Here is a 21,259-nt window from a genome sequence, read left to right as displayed (position 1 = left end):
AACTACTATGACTAATTAATGAATTTGGTAAAGTAGCAGGATACAAAATTAATGCACAGAAATCTCTTGCATTCCCATAGACTAATGATGAAAACTGTGAAAGAGAAATTAAGGAAACACTCTCATTTACCATTACAACAAAAAGAATAAAATACCTAGGAATAAACTTACCTAAGGAGGCAAAAGACCTGTATGCAGAAAATTATAAGACACTGATGAAAGAAATTAAAGATGATACAAACAAATGGAGAGCTATACCATGTTCTTGGATTGGAAGAATCAACATTGTAAAAATGACTCTACTACCCAAACAATCTACAGATTCAGTGCAAACCCTATTAAACTACCAATGGCATTTTTCACAGAACTAGAACTAAAAATTTCGTAATTTGTATGGAAACACAGAAGACCCAGAATAGCCAAAGCAATCTTGAGAAAGAAAACTGGAGCTGGTGGAAATAGGCTCTCTGACTTCAGACTATACTACAAAAGCTACAGTAATCAAGACAGTATGGTACTGGCACAAAAACAGAAATATAGATCAATGGAACAGGATAGAAAGCCCAGAGATAAACCCAGGCACATATGGTCACTTTATTTTTGATAAAGGAGGCAAGAATATACAATGGAGAAAAGACAGCCTCTTCAATAAGTGGTGCTGGGAAAACTGGACAGCTACATGTAAAAGAATGAAATTAGAACACTCCCTAACACCATACATGAAAATCAACTTAAGATGGATTAAAGACCTAAATGTAAGGCCAGAGACTATAAAACTCTTAGAGGAAAACATAGGCAGAACACTCTATGACATAAACCACAGCAAGATCCTTTTTGACCCACCTCCTAGAGTACTGGAAATAAAACCAAAAATAAAGAAATGGGACCTAATGAAACTTAAAAGCTGTTGCACAGCAAAGGAAACCATAAACAAGAGGAGAAGACAACCCTCAGAATGGGAGAAAATATTTGCAAATGAAGCAGCTGACAAAGGATTAATCTCCAAAATATACAGGCAGCTCATGCAGCTCAGTATCAAAAACACAAACAACCCAATACAAAAATGGGCAGAAGATCAAACTAGACATTTCTCCAAGGATATACAGTTTGCCAGCAAACACATGAAAGGATGCTCAACATCACTAATCATTAGAGAAACGCAAATCAAAACTATAATGAGGTATCACCTCACACCAGTCAGAATGGCCATCATCAAAAAATTTACAATCAATAATGCTGTAGAGGGTGTGAAGAAAAGGGAACCCTCTTGCACTGTTGGTAGGAATGTTAATTCATACAGCCACTATGGAGAACAGTATGGAGATTCCTTAAAAATCTAAAACTAGAACTACCATATGACACAGCAATCCCACTACTGGGCATATACCCTGAGGAAACCATAATTCAAAAAGAGTCATGTACCAAAATGTTCATTGCAGCTCTATTTACAATAGCCAGGACATGGAAGCAACCTAACTGTCCACCAACAGATGAATGGATAAAGAAGATGTGGCACATATATACAATGGAATATTACTCAGCCATAAAAAGAAACACAAGTTATTTGTAGTGACGTGGATGGGCCTAAGATCTGTCATACAGAGTGAAGTAAGTCAGAAAGAGAAAAACAAATACTTTATGCTAACATTTATATATGGAATCTAAAAAAAAAGGTTATGAAGAATGTAGGGGCAGGACAGGAGTAAAGATGCTGACGTAGAGAATGGACTTGAGGACACTGGGCGGGGAAAGGGTAAGATGGGATGAAGTGAGAGAGTGGCATGGACTTATATATAATACCAAATGTAAAATAGATAGCTAGTGTGAAGTAGCCACATAACACAGGAGATCAACTCAGTGCTTTGTGACCACCTAGAGGGGTGGGATACGGTGGGTGGGAGGGAGACGCAAGAAGGAGGTGATATGGGGATATATGTATATGTATAGATGATTCACTTTGTTATAAAGCAGAAACTAACACACATTTGTGAAGCAATTATACTCCAATCAAGCTGTTTAAAAAAAAGGAAGTACTTTAATGATATAATAACAACAACACTGTCAATACCCAGTTAGGGCAGTCAGCCATATATGCTCAGATATGAAAGCAGAGACTCACAGGAAACCCAAAAAATCGACTGAAAATTTAATTAGAATTAGTCATCTTCACAGGCTTTTTGGAGCTATTCTCTCTCTCTCTCTCTCTCTTTTACTGCTTATGATATTTAGAAATAAATATGAGGTTCATGATAATGAATAGGAAACTGTTCACAGGTCTGTGACCCTTCCTGAGTACCAGAGACAGAATGCATTGCCTTATTTTAAATCATTCCTCAATTTGGTAGCCATAGAAATTCAGACACTTTGGAAGACACTGAGAATTTATAATGTGATACAGCACATGAAGAATCCAAAGCAATGTAACTTCACCACAGGCAGAGGATGTATCTAAATCCAGTTAAATTTTAGCTAACTGAGATGATAAGGGAATGGATACCCTGGTACTTTATTATTAACCACACTAGTAATATTCATGTTTGTTTGGTCATGGAAATCTTTTGTGGAAATCCAAAATATAAAATAGCTAAAGCAGACCTGATCTGGTTGAAGCAATGGTAGATATACAACTTTCTTTCCTCATGATCGGACTTTCTCTCTTCATCTGCTTGTTCACCTGGCACATTGCACTTAACATAGTGTCTGGTACACTGCAGACATTCAAGTAGTATTTTTGAATGAGTAAATGATTAAGTGAATGAGACACCTATGAGGAATCACTAGGGATCTGTGAAGCAGTTTTAAAATCTGCTTTGTAACTTATTAGTTTTAACGATGAGAAATCTCTGGAAGATATGAGGAACAGTAAATATAGACCAAAGAACATTCCATATTTGTTTGAGGATTCACAAGGTCCTTGCATTCCTAGCAGAGCCTTAATACCAAGCATCACTATTTTATTGCTAAAATACCCTAAAAGAAGTTTCTCATTTGGTTGCACCAAAAAAGGTATTTTATTACAAGACTCCTGAGTATGGATTACATTTCCAGAAATATGATAAAGATCATAGCTACATGATATCACACATGAAGACAAAACAACACAATTCAAATCAGAAATTCCATTTATATCCATAGATTTGGCTTCACATGATCAAAATCTAAGAGCATTTGAAACTGATAGTCCTTTTCAATTAAAGAGATAAATGCTTTTAAAATAAAGGATTAAGAGTAATTCTTCTGATATATTCGTGCTTGGTTGTCATGGTTAATTTTATGTGTCAACTTGAATGGACCAAGGGATGCCAACATATCTGAATACATACATACACACACACACACACACACACACACACACACACACACACACATCCTTCCTCTGGAACACCCTGGCTAATACAGATTTTTGGTACCAAGAGTGGTTCTATAGGAACAGAATTTTAAGAATGAGTTTTCTGAATCGGTTCTGGGATTTCTAAAAGTAGATCTCTAATCTGGTTAGACTTAAAGCCTCTAATGATTATTTTCAGTAGTAAAGAGAGCACTGATAATGCATGGCATAATGTGGCAATAGGGATATGCAAAATATCTGCATTGGATACTGCCAATCAGCCATTTATAAGAAGCAACGGGGCTTCCCTGGTGGCGCAGTGGTTGGGAGTCCACCTCCCGATGCAGGGGACGTGGGTTCCTGCCCCGGTCCAGGAAGATCCCACATGCCACGGACCGGCTAGGCCTGGGAGCCATGGCCGCTGAGCCTGTGTGTCCTGCTCCACAACGGGAGAGGCCACAACAGTGAGAGGCCTGTGTACCGCAAAAAAAATAAGGGAAGGGAAGGGGAGGGGAGGGGAGGGAAGGGAAAAAGAAAGAAAGAAAGAAAGAAGGAAGGAGCTGGGTGACTCTGTATATGATACTTTCAAACATTTTTGGAAAACTAACAAACATAATGCGATTGGCCAGTTGCTCCTAATGTCACTGGACAAAACGGTGAAAGAAAAGGATGAGCTCTGGGATTCATATTCCTAGCTCTAGTGTCACATAAATGACCTAAAGTTTCTATTCATGCCCTGAAGGAGAGGCTTAACGCCTACAGCCAACAGGGCTGAGACTGCTGAAAATCAAATGCAGAATCTCATAAGGAAACTGGCTGAATTAGAACTCAAGTTGAACTCTCAGCCTCTTAGGGTATCTATTGTTAAATTGAGGGCAGTCATTGAGAAAGAATGGGCTCCTGTAAGTTGGGATGGGGACATGTGAGAAGACCCTGATGAAACTGGGTACCCTGAGCCTCTAAATCCTGATGAGTCTTCTTTGCCAGTGAAAGAGATCTCCCCACTCTCAGTGGATGTGGTCTCCCCACCGTAGCAGAAGTAGCTTCCCAACCCCCAGCAGAAGCAGCCTCTCCACCCCCAGGGGCAGCAGCATCCCTACCGGCAGTGGTTCAGCCTCTCTACCCCCAGTCTTATTGGCCTTTCCACTCCTGTCTGAGGGAATTAACCCTGCACCACCTGAAGAAAGTGTAATGGCTTTCCCTGAGGCAGCTGTCACATAAACAATGCTGATTCTCCTCAGAACCCACCCCCACCATCCTTCTTTGCTTCTAGACCTACAACTATACTCAAGTCTCAGGAGGCCCCTAAAGCTCAGGTACAAAGTGTCACCCATGAGGAGGTACAATACACTCCAACAGAACTACTTGAGTTTTCTGATTTATACAAACAAAACCCAGGGAAATGTGTGGGGATGGACACAGAGGGTGTGAGATAATGAAACCTAGCAGGACGCTGTGGGGCTCCTGGGCACAAAAGTCTTTCTGTGTCCTCTTCCCTGGATTCCAAAGGGCAGGTTCAAACAGTTGCTAATGAGGGAAGGGAGGGGATGCAGAGACAAGGGAGGAGCAGTCAAGAAACAATAGCGCAGCCTTGGGGCAGGGTCTGGTTCCCCCTCTTCTGCAGAACTAAAACCCCCACCAAATGGAAGATGTTAACTACTTGATGAAGCACTTTTCATTCCAGAGAAGGTCACAGTTCGCCCATCATCACCTGACACCAGATGATCTCTGGATTGAAGGAATGCGGGCCCTGCACACACCCTGATCCTTATCAGCAATCCTGCCCCCTGACTATAAAACTCCTCACAAACCACCCCTCCCACCCCGGGGTTGGGACACACCGTTTTGAGGGCATTAGCCTGCTGTGACCCCCTTTGCCTGGCAAAGCAATAAAGCTATTCTTTTCTACTTCATCCAAAACTCTGTCTCCAAGATTTAATTTGGTGTCAGGGTATAGAGGCTGGATTCGGCTTCAATAACGGTGGAAGGAACATAAAGTTGGATCAGGCTGAATTTATTCACGTGAGCTCATTAAGAAGAAATTTTGCATTTAATCTTCCAGATTGGGAAGTTAGAAAGGGCTCTAAAGGTTTGGATGGTTGGCTGAAACATGGATGAAGAGATGGCCCACAGTGAGGGAAGTGAAAATGTTGGACCTACCTTGGTTTAAAATAGAAAAAGGGATTCAAAGGCTTAGGGAGATTGGAATGTTAGAATGGATTAACTATTTAAGATCTACAGACCACATCCACTGAGAGTGGGGAGATCTCTTTCACTGGCAAAGAAGACTCATCAGGATTTACAGGCTCAGTGTATCCAGTTTCATCAGGGTACCCAGTTTCATCTTAATTAGTTAAGATCTAACGTTGCAATGTTAGAATGGATTAATTATTTAAGATCTACTTCTGGAGGGTCCAGAAGACATACCTTTAACCAATGCTGCCAGAAGCAAACTTATGAAGGAAGCCTGAGCATCCCTCAGAAGATGAGAAGAGCTCTGTGACTGCTCTTCTCTATAGGCCAAAACTTACAGTGGGAACTGCAGCCACTGAATTGGGAAACCTAAATGCAATGGGAGTAATTGGATCGCAGTTGGCAGGGGTAAAGTGGTGGCATTCAACAGCCACAGGCAAGGAGAGCATGGTTACCATAATGGACAGCAGAGTCAAAGCAGCAATCAGAATAGTCTGAGTCATACAGACCTATGAAGTTGGCTAATCGTGCTATTCCTAGAAGTAAAAGAAATAGGAAGCCTAGTAAATTCTTACTTGATCTGTATAAGCAGAAAAGTTCTAGGTCAAGTGGAAAAAGTCTAAACTGAATCACAAAAGCAGAGTCACAGCCCCTCAATCGATTCCTAGACTTGAGAGAGTTTATAGGCCCAGAAACCCCCATGAATGGAGGGGAGTCTGGGTCCCAATGAAGAAGGACTCTGATACACTATCAAAAAATGTATACTGCTAATCTTTTCCCCAGCCTTCCCCAAAGGGACCTACCCCTTTTAGCAGGGTAACTGTGAATTAGGGAAAAGGAAATAATCAGATCTTTCAGGAACTACTGGACTACTGACTCTGAACTAATTCCAGAAGACATAAAATATCACTATGTTCCACCAGAGGAGGTGTTTATGGAGGTCAGATGATCAGTGGAGTTTTAGCTTAGGTCCATCTCACAATGGGCCCAATGGGTCCCTGAACCATCTTGTGGTTATTTCCCCAGTTCTGGAATCCATAATTGTAATATATATACTTAGAAGCTGACAGAATCCCCACAATGGTTCCTTGAACTGTGGAGTGAGGGCTATTATGGTAGTAGAAATCAAGTGGAAGCCACTAGACTGTCCCTACCAAGGAAAATAGTAGAAAAAAAAATTCCTAGAGGGATCTAAAAGATTAGTGACAGCACTGGGGCCTTGAAGGTGGTGGTTCCCACCATATCTCCATTCAACTCACCTATTTGTCCTATGCAGAAGACAGATCAATCTTGAAAAATGACAGTGGATAAGCTTAACCAGATGCGGACTTCAATTTCAGATGCTGTACCAGATATGGTTTCATTGTCTGAGCAAATTAACACATTCCCTGGTACCTGGTATATAGCTATTGATCCGGTTTTCTCCATCCCTATCAATAAGACTCACCCGAAGCAGCTTCCCTTCAGCTGTAAAGGCCAGCAGTACACTGTCACTATCCTACCTCAGGGGTATATCAACTCTCCAACCCTATGTCATAATTTAGTTTGTAGAGATCTTGATCATCTTTCCCTTCCAAAAGATATCATACTGGTCCATTCCATTAGTGATATTTTGTTGATTAGACCTATTGAGTGAGAAGTAACAACTACTCTAGACTTATTTGTAAGATATTTGGGTGTAAGAGTAAATCATAAAAAAATTTCAGAGGCTTTCTACCTCAGTGAAATTTTTAGGGGTCCAGTGGCATGGGGCATGTTGAGATATCCTTTCTAAGATGAAGGATAAGTTGTTGTATCTGGCTCTTCCTAAAACCAAAAAGGAGGCACAACACCTACTAGGCTGCTTTGGATTTTGGAGGCAACATATTCTTCATTTGGGTGTGTTGCTCTGGACCATTTACCACATAACCTGAAAAGCTGCTATTTTTTAAGTGGGGCCCAGAACAAGAGAAGGCTCTGTAACAGGTCCAGGTTGTCGTGCAAGCTGCTCTGCCACTTGGGCCATATGACCCTGCCAATCCAATGGTACTTGAAGTATCAATGGCAGATAAGGATGCTATCTGGAGCCTTTGACAGGCCCCTATATGTAAAGCATCAGCCCTTAGGATTTTGGAGCAAAGCCCTGCCATCCTCAGCAGATAATTACTTTCCTTTTGAGAAACAGCTCTTGGCCTGCCACTGGGCCTTAGTAAGACTGAACACTTAACTATGCGCCATCAAGTTACCATGCAACCTGAGCTACCCATCACGAATTCCATGTTATCTGACTCACAAAGCTATAAAGTTGGGTGTGCACAGCAGTACTCTATCGTCAAATGGAAGTGGTATGTACACAATCAAGCCCAAGCAGGCCATGAAGACACAAGTAGGTTACATGAAGAAGTATCCAAATGCCCATGGTCCCCACTCCTGCCACACTGCCTTGTCTCTCCCAGCCCACATCTATGGAGTTTCCTATGATTTGCTGACAGAGAAAGTGAAGTCTCAGGTTTACAGGTGGTTCTATAGGATATACAGGCACCATCCAAAGTGGGCAGCTATAGCACTACAGCCTCTTTCTGGGACATCCCTAAAGGACAGTGGTGAAGGTAAATCCTCCCAGTGGGTGGAACTTCAAGAAGACCACCTGGTTTTACACTTTGCTTGGAAAGAGAAATGGCCAAATATGGAATTATATACCAATTCATGGGTTGTGGCCAATGGTTACACTGGATGTTCAGGAACTTGGGAGAAGACTGGAAAATTGATAACAAAGAAATTTGGGGAAGAGGTATATGGACAAACCCCTCTGAATAGACAAAACATGTGATGAGACTTTTGTCCAATGTGAATGCTCACAAAAGGCTGACCTCAGCAGAGAAGAATTTTAATAATCAAGTGGATAGGATGACCCATTCTGTACATGCCAGTCAGCCTCTCTCCTCAATCACCCCTGCCCTTGTCCAATGGCCTCATGAATTAAGTGTCCAAGGTGGAAAGGATTAAGATTATACATAGGCTCAGCAACATGCACTTTCACTCACCAAGGATAACCTGGCTATGGCCACCAGTGAGTGTCCAATCTGCCTGCAACAGAGACCAACACTGAGTTCCTGATATGGCACCATTTCCCAGGGTGATTAGCTAGCTATCTGGTGGCAGGCTGATTACATTGCAGTGCTTCCATCATGGAACGGACAGCATTTTGTTCTTACTGGCAGAGATACTCTGAATATGGAGATTTTCCTTCCTTGCCAGCAATACTTCTGCCAAAACTACCATCCATGGATTTACAGAATGCCTTATCCACTGTCATAGTATTCTGCACAGCATTGCTTCTGATCAAGGAACTCACTTCATAGCAAAAGAAGTGTGGCAACAGGCCCATATTCATGGAATTCAATGGTCTTATCATGTTCCCCATGATCCAAAGCAGCTGGCTTGACAGAATCGTGGAATGACCTTTTGAAGATTCAGTTACAGTGCCAGCTAGGTTGCAATACCTCGGAGGGCTGGGACAAGGTTCTCCAGAAGGCTGTATATGCTCTAAATGAATGGTCAGTATGTTGTGCTGTTTCTCTGACAGGATTAATGGGTCCAGGAATCAAGGGGTAGAAATGGGAATGGCGTCACTCACTATTACCCCTAGTAACCCATTAGCAATATTTTTGCTTCCTGTTTTTGTGACTCTTTGCTCTGCTGGCCTAGAGGTCTTAGTTATAGAGGGAAAAATCCTTCCACCAGGAGACACAACAATGATTCTATTAAACTGGAAGTTAAGGCTGTCACACAGCCACTTTGGGCTCCTCATGCCTCTGAATCAACAGGCAAAGAAGGGAGTTACTGTGCTGGCTTGGGTGATGGATCTCAACTACCAAGGGGAAACTGGATTACTACTCCACAATAGAGGTAAAGAAGAATGTGTGGAACACATAAGATCCCTTAGGGTGTCTCTTAATATCACCATGCCTTGTGATTAAGGTCAGTGGAAAACTACAACTCAATCCAGGCACTAACATCCATTGGGATAGACCACTAACATCCCAGACCTTTCAGGAATAAGGGTTTGGGTCACCACAACAGGTAAAGAACCATAATCAGCTGAAGTTCTTCCTGAAAACAAAGGGAACATAGAATGAGTAGTGGAAAAGGTAGTTATAAATACCAGCTATGATCATGAGACCAGTTACAGAAACAAGGACTGTAATTGTAATGAGTATTCTTCCTTATTTTATTTTGTTATGGATATATTTGTGTGTGTGTGTATCAAATATCTTTGTTTTCTTTCTTCCTCCTTTATCATGTAACATAAGATGTATCATTAACTTTATATCATAGTATTGTTAATTTTACATCACAATATTTAAGTTATGGGATATTGAAGAGAAGAGTAAACATCACTCAAGGACTTTACCTCCTATTCTGGGGAAGCGGTTAGTGCATTTTTTATTGTATGCAGGAGAGTTGTATAATGTTAGAATTATGACCTTGTTACTTATATGGAGATTAAGTATGGTTTAAGGAGGTGTGCATGAATGCCAAGTTGACAAGGGATAGAACTGTGATGGCTAACTTTTTGTGTCAACTTGACTGAGCAAAGGGATACTCACATATCTGGTTAAATACTGTTTCTAGGTATGCCTATAGGGTGTTTTTGGAAGAGATTAGGATTTGAATTGGGGAACAGAGTAAAGCACATTGCCCTCCCCAATGTAGGTGGGCACTATCCAATCCACTGAGGGCCTGAATAGAACAAAAAGGTAGAGGAAGGTTGAATTCTCTCTTCCTGACTGACTGCATGAGCTGAGATATCAGTCTTTTCCTGCCCTTGGACTGGGATTTATATCATCAGCACTGCTGGTTTTCAACCCTTAGGACTAGGATTGGAATTTACAGCACTCACTTTCCTGGGACTCTGGCTTGCAGAGAGCAGATTGTGAGACTTTTCTCAGCCTCCACAGTCTCATGAACCAACTCCTTATAATAAATATCATTTTATATATATATTTGTATTTTATATCATAAATATATACACATATTTATATACAGAAAATATATAAATATGAAAAATTATGATAGGCAAATATATGATATATAATATGTAATATATAAATATTAACTATTATTGGTCCTGTTTTTCTGGAGAACCCTGACTAATACAATGGCTGCTCTGTGTTTTTCCTTATATTTGAGCAAAAAGAAGAGCAAAGTGAGAGGAGCCAGCGCAATTTCAAGCTGGAAAGTCATTTAGAGATGATTCAGATTATCCTCTATATTTGATAGATGAGAAAGCTAAACTCTATATAGGTGAAGGGACAGGCCCAAAGAAGACAAGGTGGGAGGGGGTATAAGCCAGACATATTGACATACAGTTCAATAGTCTTTTACTTTACATTATTTGATAAGAAAAATACTAATACTAATGATGATGTTATATGTTAGCCTAAATCTATTGTGTATTTCATAGTTTTTTTGCTTCTATTACCTCCTTTAAAGAAAAAGAAGAAAATTGGATCCAAATTGTACATTTTGCTAATTATCTCTAAGGTGCCTAAGTTTACAGGTGCTGAATAATATGTTACATAATGAAGGTGATTAATAGAATTTAAGAATGTATGATTCCAACTCATGTTGAAGCCATGTGATCTGAATGAGTTTTAATTGGAGTTGGATGAGTTTCTTATTTCCAAATCTATTGGTGAGAAAATTGGATTCAAGCTTCAGTCAATTTAATTTGTTGTGTTATACTACGTGGCTACTAAATGAATGACAGGAAAGATCAGTGCCTTGGGGTCTCAATAAATTGGACTAATTTGAGGAGAAAAGCCTCTTATTTAGTGAACTAGTATGTTCTTCAAAATAAATGTAATTTAAGGCATATACAGGACTTCTAACTATACTAATAAAGTAATGTCATACCCCTAACCTCTAACCTAATTGTTTTAAAGAGGCATGTTTATATATTCAATTTTTTTCTGGACTACTTTCTCTATCCATCATTTTTTTTTCCTTGACTGGAACCTGGTTCTCCTTCATGGAGAATGATTCCCATATAACCCTATCAACTGATATATCCTCATCCTCCCAGAGTGGACATATACTAAGGTCCAGGAAATGAGTTGGAATACCCTTGATTCCCCTTTACTATTTTCCAGACCTTTGTTCAATATCTCATACTCCTTTGAAGCCTATTAAACTACCCTCTTCCTGTCCAATTTCATTTTCAAGTCATTCTCCCACAGTCTTTGAACATGTTGGCATCAGTTTTACAGTTATACATTTCTTCATTACTACAGTAACCCTATGACATTTCAACTGAAAAATAGAAGGCATGTCCATGACTCCCTTATACTTCCTTGACCATCTTCCACATTCTATTTCTGCAATTCACTAACAATGAAAATCACTAGAAATTGTCATCACCTGTAACTATTTTACCTCTATAATAGTTAACAATGAAATTTCTCTCTCATCACATACTTCTACCATTCAGCCTCTCCTACTCTTGTACCTTAAATAGCCTAGTTTTTTATTTCATCAAAATTTCAATCTTCTGTAACCCCTCCTTCCCATAACTCCCTATATTACCTAAATACTTATGATAAGCTTCTTAAAGAGCACTCTCACCAGCAGCTTGAATTTCTTTTTCCTCCTATAGTATCTGCCTAGATGGATTAGTTCTAAGAGCCTTAGTCAACATGTCTGTTTTCTCATTGACTACTTCTGGGCTTCTGAAAATTGCCCTAGAATGTCACACAACAAATGGTGATTGACTCCACTGAAGATGTATCATGTCCTGAGGGCAGAGAGCAGAAGCAAGAAGAACTACAATCCTGCAGCCTGTGGGGAAAAAACCACATACACAGAAAGATAGACAAAATGAAAAGGCAGAGGACTATGTACAAGATGAAGGAACAAGATAGAACCCCAGAAAAACAATTAAATGAAGTGGAGATAGGCAACCTTCCAGAAAAGAATTCAGAATAATGATAGTGAAGATGATCCAGAACCTCGGAAAAGGAATGGAGGCAAAGATAGAGAAGATGCAAGAAGTGTTTACCAAAGACCTAGAAGAATTAAAGAACAAACAAACAGAGATGAACAATACAATAACTGAAATGAAAAATACACTAGAAGGAATCAATAGCAGAATAACTGAGGCAGAAGAACAGATAGGTGACCTGGAACACAGAATGGTGGAAATCACTGCCAAGGAACAGAATAAGGAAAAAAGAATGAAACGAAATGAAGACAGCCTAAGAGACCTCTGGGACAACATTAAACGCACCAACATTTGCATTATAGGGGTCCCAGAAGGAGAAGAGAGAGAGAGGACATGAGATATTTGAAGAGATTATAACTGAAAACTTCCCTAACATGGGAAAGGAAATAGACACCCAGGTCCAAGAAGCTCACATAGTCCCAGGCAGGATAAACCCAAGAAGAAACAAGCCGAGACACATAGTAATCAAATTGACAAAAATTAAAGACAAAGAAAAATTATTAAAAGCAACAAAGGAAAACCAACAAATAACATACAAGGGAATTCCCATAAGGTTAACAGCTGATTTCTCAGCTGAATCTCTACAAGCCACAAGGGAGTGGCACAATGTATTTAAAGTGATGAAAGGGAAGAGCCTACAACCAAGATTACTCTACCTGGCAAGGATCTCATTCAGATTCGATGGAGAAATCAAAAGCTTTATAGACAAGCAAAAGCTAAGAGAATTCAGCACCACCAAACCAGTTCTACAACAAATGCGAAAGGAACTTCTCTAAGAGGGAAACACAAGAGAAGAAAAGGACGTAGAAAAACAAACCCGTAACAATTAAGAAAGTGGTAATAGGAACATACATACTGATAATTACCTTAAACATGAACAGAGGACGGGCTTTTTAAAAAAATTAATTTGGCACATTTGTGGTTGGCACTCTGATAATCGTGTGAACTCTTGGAATTATTTAAAAATCAAAGCTCATGAAAGACTTGGCAATGAAGGAAGTGAGGATCTGAAGGAATTACATTCATTCCACTGAGGGCCCAGGTTGAAGCTGCCAAAGGAATGCTAACTCTACCCAGGTACTGATGTGCTCTCTGTCTGAGATTTAGAGGGTAAAAAATTGGAGACAATTTTAATTTGAACTTTTAACTAGCAAGAGAAAAATAATTTAATTTAGGGTCTTAAGCATTTTGGACTTGAATTTCTATCTCAAAAATAAAAGCTGTATTAGATACATCAAGAATTACAGTATATTCTGCTACAAAGAGATTCATTATTTTTTCCCAAATAGCTAGTCAGTCAATTGTCCCAACAAAATTTATTGAATAATCCATGTTTTTCCTACTTATTTAGAATACACTGAATCCCCATGGATCTGTTTCTGGCTTCTCTATTCTTTTCTGTTGTTTGACCTGTTCTTTGAATATAACCTAACTGGTATATAATAGAGTTCATCTTGCCTCATTACTCCTCTTTTCTATCCTCATTATTTTCACATTTATTTTTCAAGATAATTTTAGACTCATTTTGCCATGAGTAAAACACAGTGAAAAATGAAAAATCTTACTAATATGTTAATAGGATCATATTAGATTTAAAAATTAAAAAGACTAAATATTTGGAATAGACCATCTTTTTAGACAAGAACAAAGTAGCTTTTTCATGTAATGTAGTAAGGTTTTATCATTTTTCTTATCAGCCATGGACATTCCATGTTAAATATATACATAGACTTTGTTGATGTTGTGCTACTGTAAGTGAGATGCTTCCTTCCATAATCTTTTCAAACTACTTTTTATTTATTTATAGAAGAGATAATTGACTTTTATGTATTAATTTTATGGCCAGTCACCTTACTGAATTTTCTGGTTTCCAATAATTTTTCAATTGATTCTCTTTCATTTTCAAAAGATACAATCCTATCATTTATAAATAATGATAATTTTATTTTCATCATTCATTTTCCAGTATGATTTATTTTAGTCTAATTACCTGGCTAGTATTTCCAAAACCTATCCAACTGATACAGTGCTAGTAAGTAGATTTCTCATTTCTTATTTTAATGGGAAAGCTTCTAATATATCACCAATGATAATAAGTAAATATAGTCGGCCCTTGAACAATGTGTATATTAACTGCACAGGACCACTTACACATGGATATTTTTCAACAGTAAATACTACAGTACTGCATGGTCCAGGGCTGGTTGAATCCATGGATGTGAAGGAACCACAGATACAGAAGGTCCACTATGTTATATGTGGATTAACTCCTGTGTTGTTCAAGGGCCAAGATATGGAAACAACCTGTGTATCTCTCAACAGATAAAGAAGTTGTGATATATATATGTAAATTCAGCAGTGAGAAAGAAGGAAATTGTACCTTATGGGACAACATGAATGGTCCTTGAGGACATTATGCTAAGTGAAATAAAATAGAGAAAGACAAATATTGTATGATATTCCTTATATGTGAAATCTATAAAAGCCTAACTCATAGACAGAGAGTAGAATGGTGGTTACCAGGGGCTGAGGACGGGGGTTGGAGGAAATGGGGAGATGTTGGTCAAAGGGTACCAACCTCTAGTTAGAAGATGAGTAAGTTCTGGGGATCTAATGCACAACATGATACAACAATACTGTATTATATACTTGAAAGTAACTAAGAGAATAGATCTTAAATGTTCTTGCTACAGAAATGGTAATTATGTGATATGATAGAATGTTAGCTAACACTATGGTGGTAATCATACTGTCATCTATTAGTGTATCAAATCAATACATTGTACACCTTAAAGTTACACAAAGTTATATGTCAAATTGTATCTCAGTAAAGCTGTGGGGAGCAGGGAAGGGGCATGACCTAGGAATGAAGAGCAGTGAACAGCTGTGGCTATTTCTTTCTGTTTCAGATTTTTCTTTATGTACTTTAATGCTAAATTATTTTGTTGCATAAAGATGTATGCTAGAACTTTATTGTGTAATATACTCTGTATATCACTGAAATGCTATTAAAATCATCTCTGCTAGTAATACCACACTTAATGTACTTCCTTATGCATTGAGGTTTGTATTTTTTTTCCCCACTGATAATCTGAAAGGACTATATCCTTGAAAATTTAAATAATACTTGTCGACCTCTATTTATTGATTTGCCAGCTTTAGATGATATTTATTGATTCTCTGTTATTCATTCAATAAATATTTATTGAGTGCTTACTATGAAACATGTATTATTTTAGGTACTGTTTCAGGCATATGTGAACAAAACAAAATAACTGTCATAAAACTAACCTCTAGCTGTGAAAGGTAAGGGATATATGGAAAAATGAAAATCTAATTTGAAAAGATACATGCACCCCAATGTTCATAACAGCACTATTTACAACAGCCAAGACATGGAAACAACCCAGGTGCCCATCAATAGACAATTGGCTTAAGATGTGCCACACACACACACACACACACACACACACATTCACACACACACACTAGAATATTAGCCACAAAACAGAATGAAATATTGCCATTTGCAGCAACATGGATAAACCTAGAAAATATTACACTTAGTGAAGTAAGTCAGAGACAAATACTATATGATATCACATATGTGGAATCTAAAAATAATACAAATGAATCTACATACAAAACAGAAACAGACTCACAGACATAGAAAACAAACTTATGGTTACAAAGGGTAGAGGAAGGGAGGGAGGGACAAATTAGGAGTATGAGATTAACAGATACAAACTACTATACATAAAATAGATAAGCAACAAGGATTTACTTTATAGCACAGGGAATTATATTCAATATCTTGTAGTAACCTATAATGGAATATAATATGAAAAAATAACTGAATCACTTTGCTATACACCTGAAAATAACACAATATTGCAAATCAGCTATACTTCAATTAAAAGAGGTAAGGGAAATTACAATTTCAAATACGTTCCATCTTTTCTTTATTAACCTCTTAATTTTTGTTATATGCATTATACACTTACATTGCCAATTACTATAATTTTATGTTCTCTCCTTTAATAACAATATCCACACAGTACTTGACCTTAAATCTATAATTATTTTCCTCAGTGATTCCTGCAGGTTCTTTCATACCCAGATCTCCACCTTTACAAGAGCCGACTTTTAAAATTTGATCCACTGACTAGTTGTAGAAAATATTTCAAAACATGCGTGTGTGTACTGTGAATTCTCAATTTTTTAACATTGACAATATCTTTTGTCAAAGTTTTCATAATAGAACAGTAGCTTGGTTAGGTATAACGTTCTTCTTTTTAACATCTTTATTGGAGTATAACTGCTTTACAATGGTGTGTTAGTTTCTACTGTATAACAAAGTGAACCAACGATATGTATACATATATCCCCATATGCCCTCCCTCTTGCGTCTCCCTCCCACCCTCCCTATCCCACCCTTCTAGGTGGTCACAAAGCACTGAGCTGATCTCCCTGTGCTATGCGGCTGCTTCCCACTAGCTATTTTACATTTGGTAGTGTATATATGTCCATGCCACTCTCTCACTTCCTCCCAGCTTACCCTTCCCCCTCCCTGTGTCCTCAAGTCCATTCTCTATGTCTGCATCTTTATTCCTGTCCTGACCCTAGGTTCTTCAGAACAATTTTTATTTTTTAGATTCCATATATATGTGTTAGCATATGGTATTTGTTTTTCTCTTTCTGACTTACTTCACCCTGTATGACAGACTCTAGGTCCATCCACCTCATTACAAGGTATAAGGTTCTTGAGTCATATATCTTAGCTCTCTCCACCTTCCCATTCCATTGTAGTTTTATTTTGGCACTGGGTTTTTCTGTGAAGTTCTGAAGCCAGCCTGAAGTTCAGGTGACTTTTATTATGCTTGGATACATATGAGGATACTTGCTTTATATTTAAGCTTCAGTAAATTATGAAGAAAATGTGTAAGTTTTAATCAGCCTTCACATTTTCAAATAGGCTTTACATTTAGAACAGTTTTAGATTACAGAAAAACTGAGAAGATTGTACAAGGAGATACCATGTACCCCATAACAATTTCCTCTATTATTAACAACTTGCCTTATTGTGGTACATTTGTATAATTAATGAGCTACATTACTTGTATTTACTTAATATTATATATAAATATATTATTATTAACTAAAGTCCATACTTTATTCAGATTCCTTTAGTATTTACGTAATGCTTTTTTTCTGTTTCAGGACCTTATTCAGGATGCCACATTAAGTTTAGTCATCATGTCTCGTTTGGCTTCTCTTGGCTATGACAAATTTTCAGAATTTCCTTGTTTTTGAAGACCTTGATAGTTTTGAGGAGTGTTGGTCAGGTATTTTGTAGAATGTCCCTCAATTAGAATTTGTGTGATGTGTTTCCCATGATTAGACTGTGGTCATGTCTTCTTGCAAGGAAGACTACAGAAGTACAGTGTCATTTTCATTGCATCATATCAAGGGTACCTACTATTAACATAATTTGTCACTGTTGATGTGATTTTGATAAACTGGCAGAGGTATTTTGCCAGACTCCTTTACTGTACAGTGACTCATTTCTCTTTCCATATTGTACTTTTTGTAAGGAAGTCATTATGCACACCCTATACTAACTACTCTTTTGTTGCTCAAATATTTTCCAACTTTGGCCCTTGAGAGCAATTTAAATTGGCTCTTGTGTCCCTTTGACATACTCCCATCAAAGTGGGCATTTCCTTTTTGAGAATCTACTTACTTTATGACACTACAGGATGTCCTAGATTCATTTTGTGTACTACTTATAATAGTCCTAGGATCAGCTACTTCTCCACAAAGCCCTGGTTCCTTTTATTGGAGAATGGTATTATAAACCAACACCTGGGCACTAGGTGTGTTTGCTCCTACTTGGGCACCATTTCTTCTAGGATATCTCAGATGACAGAGCAAGAAAGTATATGTGTGTATTAACCTGTGCATCTACCCATATCTATAAATGTTTCTGTATGTAGCCTTCTGTGTGTATATTAAGCTGCACATGAGTTCACACTGATGTCTCCAACTCTAATCCATTACCACATGTATCATTCTAGCTTCCTACTCTCACCAATATGTAAAGTCCCACTCTAACAGTGAAAAACCGGCTCACAGCACATGTAACTCGTGTTTTAAGTTATTCAAGGACAGTATATTGTAAAGCAGTATGAAAACTGTTAACCTGTACCCCCATGGGAAAGAACTTTACCAACTAGAGTGGAGTGAATTTCCTTTTAGACTCATTTCCAAAGTTACTTAGGGCAGTGCCTATCCTCCAAAACTCTTCAGTGAGGTTGTTTCAAACACTTATAATACAGTTAGATATCTGTCACAGTGTGCCTTTTATGCTGATATCCCCCAACTTTCTAAATATATTTTTAAATTGCTATACACTAAGGTTAACTATTTGTGCTATGAAGTTCTATAGGTTTTGACATACACATAATATGACATATACATAATTAAAGTATCATATGAAATAATTCCACCACCATAAAAATCCCCCATGCTTTACCTATTAAACCTTCCCTCCCATTCCCTAGTAAGCACTGATTTTTAATTGAATTATAATTGACCTAAAATATTATAGTAGTTTAAGGTGTTCAGCACAGTGATTCAATATTTTTATAATTATGAAATGATCACCATGATAAGTCTAGTTACCATCTGTCACCATACAGAGTTATTACAATATTATTGACTATATTCCCTAGGCTATAAATTACATTCTTATGACATTTATTTTATAGCTGGAATTTTGTACCTCTTAGTCCCCTTCACATATTTTGCCCATCCCTCCTTCCCCCTCCCCTCTGGTAACCACTAGTTTGTTCTCTGTATCTATGAGTCTGTTTCTGTTTTGTTTTGTTTGTCCATTTGTTTTTTTAGCTTCCACACATAAGTTAAATCATATGGTATTTGTCTATCTCTGTGTGACATATTTCACTTAGCATAATACGCTCTAGGTCCATCCATGTTGTTGCAAATTGGCAAGATTTCATCCTTTTTTATTGAGTAATATTCCATTGTATTCATTCATTTATCTATGAGACACTTAGGTTGCTTCCATATCTTGGTTATTGTAAAAAATGCTATGATGAACATAGATTTTATATTTCTTCATGATTCAGTTTCAGAAGACTGTATGTTTCTAGGAATTTATCCATTTCTTATAGGTTCTCTAACTTGGCATATAATTGTTCTTTTTTTTTTTTTTTTTTTTTTTGCAGTACGTGGGCCTCTCACTGCTGTGGCCTCTCCCACCACAGAGCACAGGCTCCGGACGCACAGGCTCAGCAGCCACAGCTCACGGGCCCAGCCGCTCCACAGCACGCGGGATCCTCCCAGGCTGGGGCACGAACCCGGGTCCCCTGCATTGGCAGGCAGACTCTCAACCACTGTGCCACTAGAGAAGGCCCATAGTTTTTTGTATGATCCTTTGTATTTATGTGGTATCAGTTCTAATTTCATCCTCTCTCATTTATGATTTTATTTATTTGGAGTCTCTCACTTTTTCTTAATGAGTTTGGCTAAAGGTTTATCAATTTTGTTTATTTTTTCAAAGAAGTTTCATCGATCTTTTCTAATTTTTGCCATCTCTATTTCATTTATTTTCACTCTGATCTTTATTATTTCCTTTCTTCAACTAATGTTGAGCATTGTTCTTCTTTTATAGTTGCCTGAAATGTAAAGTTAGATTGTTTATTTGAGTAAAGCTGAATGCTTTTCCTCTAAAATCAGGAACAAGACAAGGATGCCCACTCTTGCCACTTTTACTCAACATAGTAGTAGCAATTCTTGCCACAGCAATTAGTCAAGAAGAAATATAAAAGGCATCCAAACTGGAAGGAAAGATGTAAAATTGTCTTGAGATAAGCCTGTATTGCTATGAACTTTCCTTTTAGAACTGTCTTGCTGTGTCCCATCAATTTTGGAATATTGTGTTTCCATTTTGTTTTGTCTCAAGGTTTTTTTTTTTTTTTTTTTGCAGTACACGGGCCTCTCACTGTTGTGGCCTCTCCCGTTGCAGAGCACAGGCTCCAGATGCGCAGGCTCAGTGGCCATGGCTCACGGGCCCAGCCTCTCCGCAGCATGTGGGATCTTCCCAGACCGGGGCGTGCCCCCTGCATCGGCAGGCGGACTCTCAACCATTGCACCACCAGGGAAGCCCCTCAGGTATTTTCTTGTTTTCTCTTTGATTTCTTTGTTGACCCATTAGTTGTCTAATAGCTTGTTGTTCATTCTCTTATGTATTTGTGATTTTTCTAGTTATCTTCTTGTAATTAATTTCTAGTTTCACACCATTGTGGTCATAAAAGATGCTTGATATTATTTCAATCTTAAATTTATTGGGACTTCTTCAGTGGTCTTATATGTAATCTATTTTGGAGAACACTCCATTTGCACTTGAAAAGAATGTGTATTCTGCTGCTTTTGGTGGAATGTTCTGTGTACATCTATAAAGTATGTCTGGCCTAATGTGTCATTTAAGACCAGTGTTTCCTTGTGGGTATTCTGTCTGGGTGATCTATTTCATTGATGTAAGTGAGGTATTAAAGTCCCCTACTATTGTTGTACTGCTGTCTATTTCTCCCTTTATTTTTATTTGCTTTATATACGTAGTTGCTCCTATGTTAGGTACATAAATGTTTACAAATGTTAGAGCCTCTTGTTGGATTGACTCCATTATCATTATGTAATGCTCTTCTTCTCTTTTGTTACAGTCTTTGTTTTAA

General features: G+C 38.1%; 1 pseudogene; it reads left to right on the top strand.

Moving 5' to 3' along the window:
• The first annotated feature begins 4,119 nt into the window (after positions 1–4,119).
• LOC116747176 lies at positions 4,120–9,707 on the top strand (annotated as a pseudogene).
• Positions 9,708–21,259: the final 11,552 nt, after the last annotated feature.

This window comes from Phocoena sinus, chromosome X (genome assembly GCF_008692025.1).
Source record: "Phocoena sinus isolate mPhoSin1 chromosome X, mPhoSin1.pri, whole genome shotgun sequence".
Taxonomy (NCBI): domain Eukaryota; kingdom Metazoa; phylum Chordata; class Mammalia; order Artiodactyla; family Phocoenidae; genus Phocoena; species Phocoena sinus.
Note: the sequence above shows the minus strand (reverse complement) of the source record. Positions and strands in the feature narration are given on the sequence as shown.